General features: G+C 51.2%; 1 protein-coding gene across 2 annotated transcripts in view; it reads left to right on the top strand.

The window, feature by feature from the left end:
* The first annotated feature begins 1,214 nt into the window (after positions 1-1,214).
* SBNO2 (strawberry notch homolog 2) overlaps positions 1,215-8,775 on the top strand; it is a 64,846-nt gene continuing 57,285 nt past the window's right edge. For both annotated transcript variants that reach the window (XM_040589259.1, XM_040589261.1), the window contains exon 1: positions 1,215-1,305. The gene's annotated coding sequence lies outside the window, so the exon portion shown is untranslated. The remainder of the gene's footprint in view (positions 1,306-8,775) is intronic.

Below are 8,775 nucleotides of genomic sequence, written 5' to 3'. Positions count from 1 at the left end.
GGGCTTTGCTGCAGGCACAGGGTTCCTGGTGGTTCCCGTTAGCTGGCTGGCTTCCCCGTTATCAACGGGATCATCCCTACACCGGAACAGACAGGCTGGAGGTTAAACCAGAGCACATCACGCAGCTGCTGCTGATGGCCAAGCTTCTTGGTGAGCCAGATAGGTGAGTCTGCCCATTCCTGCTCTGGCCATGGTGTCACAGACTCCCTGGTCGAGGTCCCCCCCTCCTGCCCACCGATGCCTCTGGCAAGAGCCCGGTGTTTCAAAAGGCAGAACAGATGGTGGTGGTTCTGGTCTGCTGGTGCTTTCCTTCTTGAGGATAAATCCAACCCAAGACATCCTCCTGCCACTGCTGCGCTGGGGATGACAACATAAAACCAGACATATCTGGTGTGCTGTTTTATATGACCCCATCCAGCTTTTGGTCTTATCCTGGGACTTAAAAAGAGGCACAGATCCAACGTAAGCAGTAGGAAATTAAAGATAAATAATGTTACAAGAACCGGAGGGAGGGAGAAGCAAGCAAGGAGCATGGGATGGTTTGCCAGAGCAGTTTATTTTTCAGCTCCATGATTCAGCACTTCAGCTGATTTGCTGTTAATTCTTAGAGCAAGGCTCTTGTGGGATGGCAGCGGGCAGAGGTTCCTTGGAAGCTGGTCAGGATGTAAGTGTTTCCTTTTCCAGCTTTCCCACTTTCTCTGCGTGCAGATAGCTACTGCACTGCTCTGCAGGTAGGGAAACGGAGGAATTTCCTTTCCTTTGGCAAGGAAAACAACTTGCCAGGGCCCGCTCTGGCTGTGGGCGGCCCAGGAAGCTCCAAGGCCCCGGGGTGCCCCGAGGAACCGATGGCAGGAGGCAGGCCGAGCGCTCCCCAGCCGTGCCGCCGGCGGGGTGGCAGGGCCGGGCCTGCCAGAAGCCCCCCAGGTCGGAAGAGCCCAGACGGCAGTGCCGCCTTCCGGACGGGCCAGCAGGGCACCGGGCCGGCGGCGGTGACACAGGCCGCGGGGGGTCCCTCAGCCCCGGGCCCTGCCTGGCCCCCGCTGCCGCTGCCCCTACACCAAGCAGGGGCCCGCGGTCCCTGTCCTGCTTCCTCCCGGCCCGGGGCCTGCCGTTCCCCCGGGGCGGCCGCCTGCCTGGGCCCCGTGCCCCTCCGCCCGGCCAGGCCGCGTTCCCAGCTCCCCCGGCCCGGTCCCGCCCGCCGCCCACTTCCGGCCCGGAAGTCCGTGTCCAAGATGGCCCCGCGGAACCCGGAAGCGCGGAGAGGCGGTGGCTGCCGGGCGGGAGCCTGAGCCCCCCGGGACGCAGGTAAGGGCCGCCCGCGCCCCGCGCTGGCTTCCTCCGGAGGTACTGCCCCAGGGCTGCGGGCTCGGCCCGGCCGGGCTGCCGCCGCGCCCCGGCCCGGTTCCCTCCGCGGGCGGAGAGCCCAGGGCCTGCCCCTGCGGCCGGGTCAGGCCGAGGGGTCCTGGGGCAGTGGGGAACGCACTCACCCGCCCCGGCCTCCCGCTGCCCCGCCCGGGGCCGCCTGAGGAGCGCCCCGTGCCGCGGCGGGGCTCTCGGGCTGACCGGGGCTCGGACCGCGAAGCCGCCGGGCCACGCGTGTCGGCCCCGTGGCTGGGGCCAGGGTCGCTGCCGTGGGCCGGTCACCGCTCGTGGGGTGCAGCCGCCAGGCCCGGTCCCGCCGGGCGCGGCGCGGGGGTCTCCGTGCTCCGGGGACGTCTCACCTGGTGCCGCTGCGCCCCCCCGGCCTCCCCCGGCCCGCCGGTGCCCTCCTGGCGGGGCCGCTGCCCTGAAACGCGCCCGGGGCTGCGCGGCGGGCCCGGCCCCGGCCCGGCTCCTCACGGCCCGGCCTGGCCCCGGTGCGGGCCCTCACGGCCGCGGCCCCTCACGGCCCCGGCCCGGGCTGCCGCCGGTCACCGCCATGCGCGGCTCTAACACGGTTAAACACTCAGGCGAGACTGAGGAAAGCGCCGTCCCAGCCATACAGGTCGGTGTGAGGCTGTGACTTCGAATTACCCTGCGTGATTTACCATTAAAATAAAACCTTTCCAAGGGCAGGTTCCGTGGGGGATCCAGAGGCCCGTGAGGGGGTTCTGGTTCCCGCAGTCCCATGCTGAGCTCCGCCGGCGGGGAGGTGTTGGCCCTGCCTGCTGCGCGGTGCTGTTGTCTTCTGCGGATGGCCCGTGTGTCGCCTGAAGTGCTGAGCCATCTCCGACCTTCGTGGGTACGGCTGAGCTGAAGAGCGGCTGGCGATGGGAATGTATTTCCCCTCTGCTGTGAGTTCGGCGAACTTTGAGCATCTCAAAAAGCAGCAAAAAAGTTTTTGCAGGGTTCCTATGGTAGGATGCCAGCTGGAGCCTTTGGAAGCCTGAATTCTGTTTGTGTCTCTGCCGCTTGCTTTTTTTTTGATGGGTGTCTGTTTGCTTGATGTCTGCACCCTCGTTTTCCTAAAATAAGCCTGTACCTTTAACAGCAAAACAGAACGAAGTCTCGTTCAAACACTAGTGTGAGTACTCTTTAAAGGAAGACTGTTTGAATCGTCTAAAGTACGTTTTCAGTCATTGCCAAAGCAGCAACCTAAAGCCATCTGAAAATCTTGGTGCTTAGCCCTGGTGTAGTGCAAAGCTGGCATTATCCTGGAGTGCCTGAAATCCCTGAATTCTGTTTGCCAGCTTGCCCAGTATCAGATGCTGAAGTTAACAGAACTGTGATGGGCATTAGAGGATCTTTGTCTAATTAAACAGTGTCATTTTCTATCTGGGGCTGTTTCATGTAGTAGCTAGGATGGCTGACTAAAGTTGAAAAAGAAAGGTATGCTTCCCCCACCGTCTTCCTTCGATAGTGTTTTTTTCTGTTCTTGGAATTGTACTTGTGCTTTTGCAGGGCTTTCAGGCCAGCAAGATATTTTTCCTTTCTAAAGGAGAATGTAACGGTAAACCCAGGGAACTTAGCAGAAGATGGCATGGCCAGTGCGTTTTGCAACATTATTTTTCTTTAATGATTAGATCTCAAGGTTGGTTTTTTTAAAAGGGTTCTGAAAGATTTTGCCGAGTACCGTGTGTGGATTTTTTTCTTGTGTATGAACTCACACCTTTAAAAAAAACCCAAGCAACCAAAACCCTAGACATTTTTAGTGTTTTGTGAAATGTAGTTTCCTCCCATAGTTTGCTTTTTTCAGGGTCTTACATCCTCATCCTCAAACGGGAGCAGACTTCTAGAAAATCATTTGTCCTCCCTTTAGCTGCCTGGTTGCTCACTGTTGATTGTCGATGTTTTGTTTTGTGCTTGTGGAGCTCTCCATGCAGTGGATCCCCCCACTAATCCCGCCCCCCCCCCCCCCCCGACTTTGGAACAACAGCAGGACCAAGCGTCATGTTTCGTCATGTGCCAGACATGGGACAGGCTGCGTCTGCCAGACCGGATGCTCATTGAAAAGCTACAGCTACTTTCATCGCAGGTTTTTATTAATGCTAAAGTATACACGGGCAGGAATTTTTAAAAATTTTTATTTTTTTGTTTAAAGTAGTGAGCATATGGTGTGTTTGAGGCTTGTGTTTCCTGACTGAATAGGCCTTTTTCATGGTTAAGTTATAGATCCCTGAAATGGAAGGTCTATAATAAAAATGCTGACGCAGGTTTAAAGCTTTTTGAATAGTGACACTGTAATAAAGAGCTAACTGTGTAGTCACTGAGTACTGCACTGTGCTTTATAATTGTGAGAGCCTGGATCTCTCAGGAAAGCCTTCTAGGCTTAATTAGGAGTTTTATATTCTCCTGAAACATTTTTTTCAGCTTAAAACTTAAAACTCTGCAGTCTATTTTGGTAACATGATCAAGGTCTGTAAACATGTAGTTATGAAAGAGGTGAATATATGCCTCTTTCACAGAGAAAGCATACGTTGAGCATGCCTGAAGCTTGGCTGGCTTCAGGTGGTGTTTATGTGCTTATTATCAATAGGGAAGCAGCAGGCTTTGATGTCCTGGAGTATTTTTTCCGCCGTGAAAGGCTGCATGTGAAACAGAACACCAAGACCTGCTCAGCGCCAGAGGAGAGTGTTTCTTCCAACGCGTCTCCCGTGATTGAAACTGGGGGTAGAGCAAAATGTAGAGAAGCAAGGGCCTGTGTTTTCTTGGCTTCTGACCTTAGTCAGCTAAGTTCTTTGTGCTCTTCTCATTCCCTTTAATTAAGTAGTGTAATAACGCGCTTCTACCTTGCAGGTGTGCTTCTGAGGTTGCCTTCATTAGTGTTTGTGTTGGGCTTGTGTTTCAGTGCTGCCCAGGTGTGCTGTGCTGCTGCTGGACCTTGGCTGTGCCGAGCACCGGGGCGGCCGGCTTAGCGGGAAGCCAGCACCCGCCCCAATCCTGCCGTGGTCTGTGTCCTTCCAGGACCGTGTTTGCAACAAACGTGAGAAGGGGAGCAGCCCCCGCGGTCTGCCCCACTGCGGGGGGGTGTTCGGGCTCCTGCTGCTGAGAACTGTTCTGTGCGTTTGCTGTCTGAGGCGCTGGACTGCCGATGCCCAAGCTCTGCTGTACGGGGCTGGTGTGTTTATGCTGCGGAGGTTTCAGTGCATGGTTGTGTGAGGGTTGCACTGTATAGATTTACACAAAAATGTGCTGAGTGTTTCTTGGCAGAGGCGCGTGTATTGTATGGGGAGGCATTTTTGCTCTGTCCAGAAATAGTCATGTCTGTTCTCCCAGGTGGAAGAGGAGGGACAGATGGAATCTGTCTCTGCCCTGCAAGCAAGCTTTACGTCGAGTCTCTCTGGGTCCCTCTTGGAGCAGCGTTTTGTTGCTCAAAGCAGATCTTTTGAATCTGGAGATAGAGCATTAGGGCAGCCTGTGAGTCGAGGGAACGGCTGTCTGCTTTACATGGTGGGGAGGTAATGCGAAACATGAAACGGTGAAGCTGGTGGAGAGACAGTGTAGTGTGTGTGTGTGTGGGTGATGTCCTGGAGTCACAGTGAGCTGAGTGAATGAGAAGTGAGGTCAGCATTGCAGGTAGCATCAGTAATTAACTTTAATTGTGCAGCCTTGAAACAAAAGTATCTGTGGAAGATCTAAGACGATTTATGTCACTGGATATAGATTAATGAACCTTTCTGTTGTTGCTAAAGCTGCTGGGCCACTTAATTGCCTAATAGTAATCCCTGGAAATTCAGAGAATGGCACACTGGGGCAGATGCCAGCAACAAGACTCCAGGTTAAGCTTTTTTCCTCTCTCATTATTTAGTTTTCCATTTCTGTGCAAGGATTAAAGCCACTGTGACTCTCGCAGGTATCCAAACAGCACCAAGGGGCATCCTGGTGATGGGCAGTGTGATTCTGGGTACAGCACCGGCCTTGGTTGGTGCAAGGGTGCTTTATACCAGCATTGATCCCTCTCATGGGGAGGAGAATGACCCTGTTGGTGTTTGGTAGGGGTGGAAGGATGATGGGGAGGTGAACCTCCTTTCCCTACTAGCTGTACTGGCTCCGGGGCCTGAACTCATTCCCATGGGATGGGGTGGCAGTTGCTGTCTGCGCAGTCCGTCTCCATATGTGGATGCACTTGGCCGCACTGTACAGCACTTCCTCACTAATGGTATGGCTGTTTCCATGGTGAACCTGTATAGTGTAAATATAGCCACTGTGCTCTTCCCCAATAAGTCAGATTTTGGCCTGACTTTGTCAGCTGTAGTTCCTTGTTCTGTTCTTTGTTCTTGCCTCTGCCTTTACAATCCTTGCAACCTGACCTGTCTCCAAATGTGGTGTTTGTCAACTTCTTTTTTTTCCTGGCACTTAATAATTAAGTCTGTTATATACTAATTTAAACCTGTCTGACTTAAAGTAAGTCTACCTGTTTGGGACAGCTGTTGTTTTCTTGTAAAGAGGACTTTTCCCCTCCAAAAAGCTGTCTTTGTTTTTTTAATTATTTTTATTCCCTGTGTGATCTGAGCTTCAAATGAAGAGGAGCTAGCACTGCTTGAGGAGTAAAGTTCTTCCTTTTCATTCTCGAAACACTACTGTCTTTGGAGGACGAGTTTGCTCTTCTGCCTGCACCACCATGTATCTTGCATAGGTCTGGCAAGAAGCTTTGGAATTATCTGAGTTCTTCTTCCCTTTGCTTACGGACTAATCTGTCAGATTGCTCCACGCTGCAATTCTGCGTTGGCTTGCAGCACCCGGCTTAGTAACACGGTTTGTCCGGTCTCTTGGGTGCTACTCGCCAGCCCGGCCGTGCTGTGCCTGCAGCCGTGCAGCTCCGGTGGCACAAGTACTGCGCCCGTTCTGCCTTGCAGGAAGCATTCGGGGGGTCAGGGTGGCGAGAGGGGCTGCGGCTGGGATGCCCTAAAGTGATTTGGTTTTCATCACAGATAATAAATCTTTTAGATGGGTGTTGTCCTTGGCATTTGTAACTGGACTGAGCCACATGTCTGCCTGAGGTTAGATTTTTCTCCCCTCTTTTCTGTAACTCGTTCTAACGTTACTTTGAAGTTGTCTGCAGCAGGCTCACTTTTCCATGTTGTGAAGGTCGGAGATGTGTTCTTCCTTTCTGTGTTTTCATACATGCAATCAGTACAGGTCCCTCTTCTGAGATGGCTCCTTGATGAGGAACAAACGTCAGATTCTTTGGCTTGCATATATAAATTCACCAGTCTTTTGCTTAAGATTAGTAGAGAGCTGGAGTGAGTCATCCACCGTATTTTCTGTTTCTGCATTAACTTCTGCCTTCTTTGTAAATTAACTTGAAATCCCTTTTCCAACACAGTTTCAGATACATAAACAAGCCGTACTGTATTTAATTTTGCTCTGCAAAGAGCCAGATTTGCCTAATGAAAAAGGGTGATGTTGCAAATAGCAAAGCGAATGAAAAAATTTCCAGTCATATTTTGACTTAACCACAGGGAAAAGATCAGATACTTCCGTCTGTGTTGAACTTTTGTACTCTGATACTATCTTTTATCTGATAGTCCCTACGCTAAATATGATGGAGCCTCATGGTAGCTCTGTGAGGGAACCATGACTGTGTCAGAAGGGGAGATCCTAGCTTCTCTCCCTTGGTTTTCCTGTTTCTTGAGAGTGAGACTGGGGCTCTGGCTCAAAGGCTTCCCTTCTCATCCCTCCAGGCAAAATGTTGATCGGTCTCAACCATCAAAAAATGTGGCAAGGAGAAACACTAAAGAGGAACTTGAAGCTAGCTTGGTGCTTGAGATATAAAAATGCCTTTTAAGAGTTCTGTAGTAGTAAGTTCCCATTTCTTTGGGCCGTTATGTACTAATTTTATTCTGAGGAATTGCTTCCAGCTGCAGCTCCTGCGGGTGCCCGTGTCGATGGTTCAGCAGTGGCAGTGTGTTGGTGGAAAGGGTGGATGGAGTGGGGAGGGGGCACAAGGCTTGGGGGGCTCCCTTTCTGCTCCACGGGTGTGGGTGGGCAGGCGGGAGGGGAATTAATCTGCAAGCAGGAGAAGTAATTAGATCAGATTTCTGAGGTCTTTTTGTCGAGTGCAGGGTAGTTCAGGATCAGCAGGTCTAGCTCTGACTGTGCCCTGCATACCTGTGGTTGCCCAGCTATCTGCCTTTAATGGAGACAATTTAAAATACACTTAACAAAGACTGAAACACAACAGGAGGAAGTGTTCGCATTTACTGCGTGGACAATGGGTTGTTTTCACCTCTCCTGATTGCAGGTATCGGTGAGCTGAGCTCTTACCTGCAGCTTTATTCATCCTGATTATTGCAGAGCAGTTCATTATGCCTTTCAAATTGGAGATTGTCTGCTGTGGTGCTGGTCTGATAAATTCCTAAAAAGCTCAAGCTGTTAAAATTTGAAATTTGTGCTCTGTAACCTCTAGGCATGCTGAATTCCACAGGAATTCCAGGCTGAAGTTCCCCCTTACCATCTGGGCTGAACAGCAAACCTTTAAGCCAACTGTTACTAATACTGAAACTGTTCCTATAGCTTAATCGGAAGAACTTGTGATATAATCAAATTGCTCACCAGGCTTTATCACGCTATGCAGGGAACCAGTTTCATTATTAAACACAGGTGGCTCAGCCTCAAAGGAGCAAGTCCTCTGGTTTTTTCAGGGTCGTGTAATCATTGCTTTATGCCATCGCTCCGAATGCGGGACATCGCTGTTTGAGTGATGCTCGCAGAAGGAAATTCTTGCTGTTAGGAACTTTATCCTTGTGTTGTTGGGGTTCCCTTGCGTTCTGTCCCAGCTACCACTTGTACCACAGGCCGGTCTGCAGAGCTGGCGTTCTCCTCTCCCAGCCCTTACCCTTTTTGCCACCTTTAACATGACCGGGAGCCTCGTCTTTGGTGATTCCAGAAAACTCCTCTGCTTGGTTATAAGCAAGCAGCTTTACAGATGGTGCTTTGAGATAACTTTTGATAATCGTATAGGTTTTGTGTCAGGGAAATGAAAAAAATCCATTCTAGTGTTTTGTTTTATTTTTCTTCAGTGGATTTATCCTTGCACTGTTTGTGGTTTTTCTTTTTTTTTGTTTGTTTTGTTTTTATGGGTTTGGGTTTTCTGGTTGTTGTATTGCTCCCTGAACAGTTATTGTGGCACTGGAGTGCTTCAACTAATTCTATATGACAAATAGCCCATCTGTAAAATTAGTCTAATTACTTTGCAGTTACATTTTGAAGCATAATCCACTTGGGAAGCTTTTTTGAAATTCCTTGTTAGCATTGGGTACCTCCTGGCGCTAACGACCTTTTCCTGTGCTCCCGGGGATGTGACGTGTGCCACGCACCAGGGTTTGTTTCAGTATGATGTCCTGGTGTGACTTT

The sequence above is a fragment of the Falco naumanni genome, chromosome 4 (genome assembly GCF_017639655.2).
Source record: "Falco naumanni isolate bFalNau1 chromosome 4, bFalNau1.pat, whole genome shotgun sequence".
In the NCBI taxonomy this organism is placed as follows: Eukaryota; Metazoa; Chordata; class Aves; order Falconiformes; family Falconidae; genus Falco; species Falco naumanni.
Note: the sequence above shows the minus strand (reverse complement) of the source record. Positions and strands in the feature narration are given on the sequence as shown.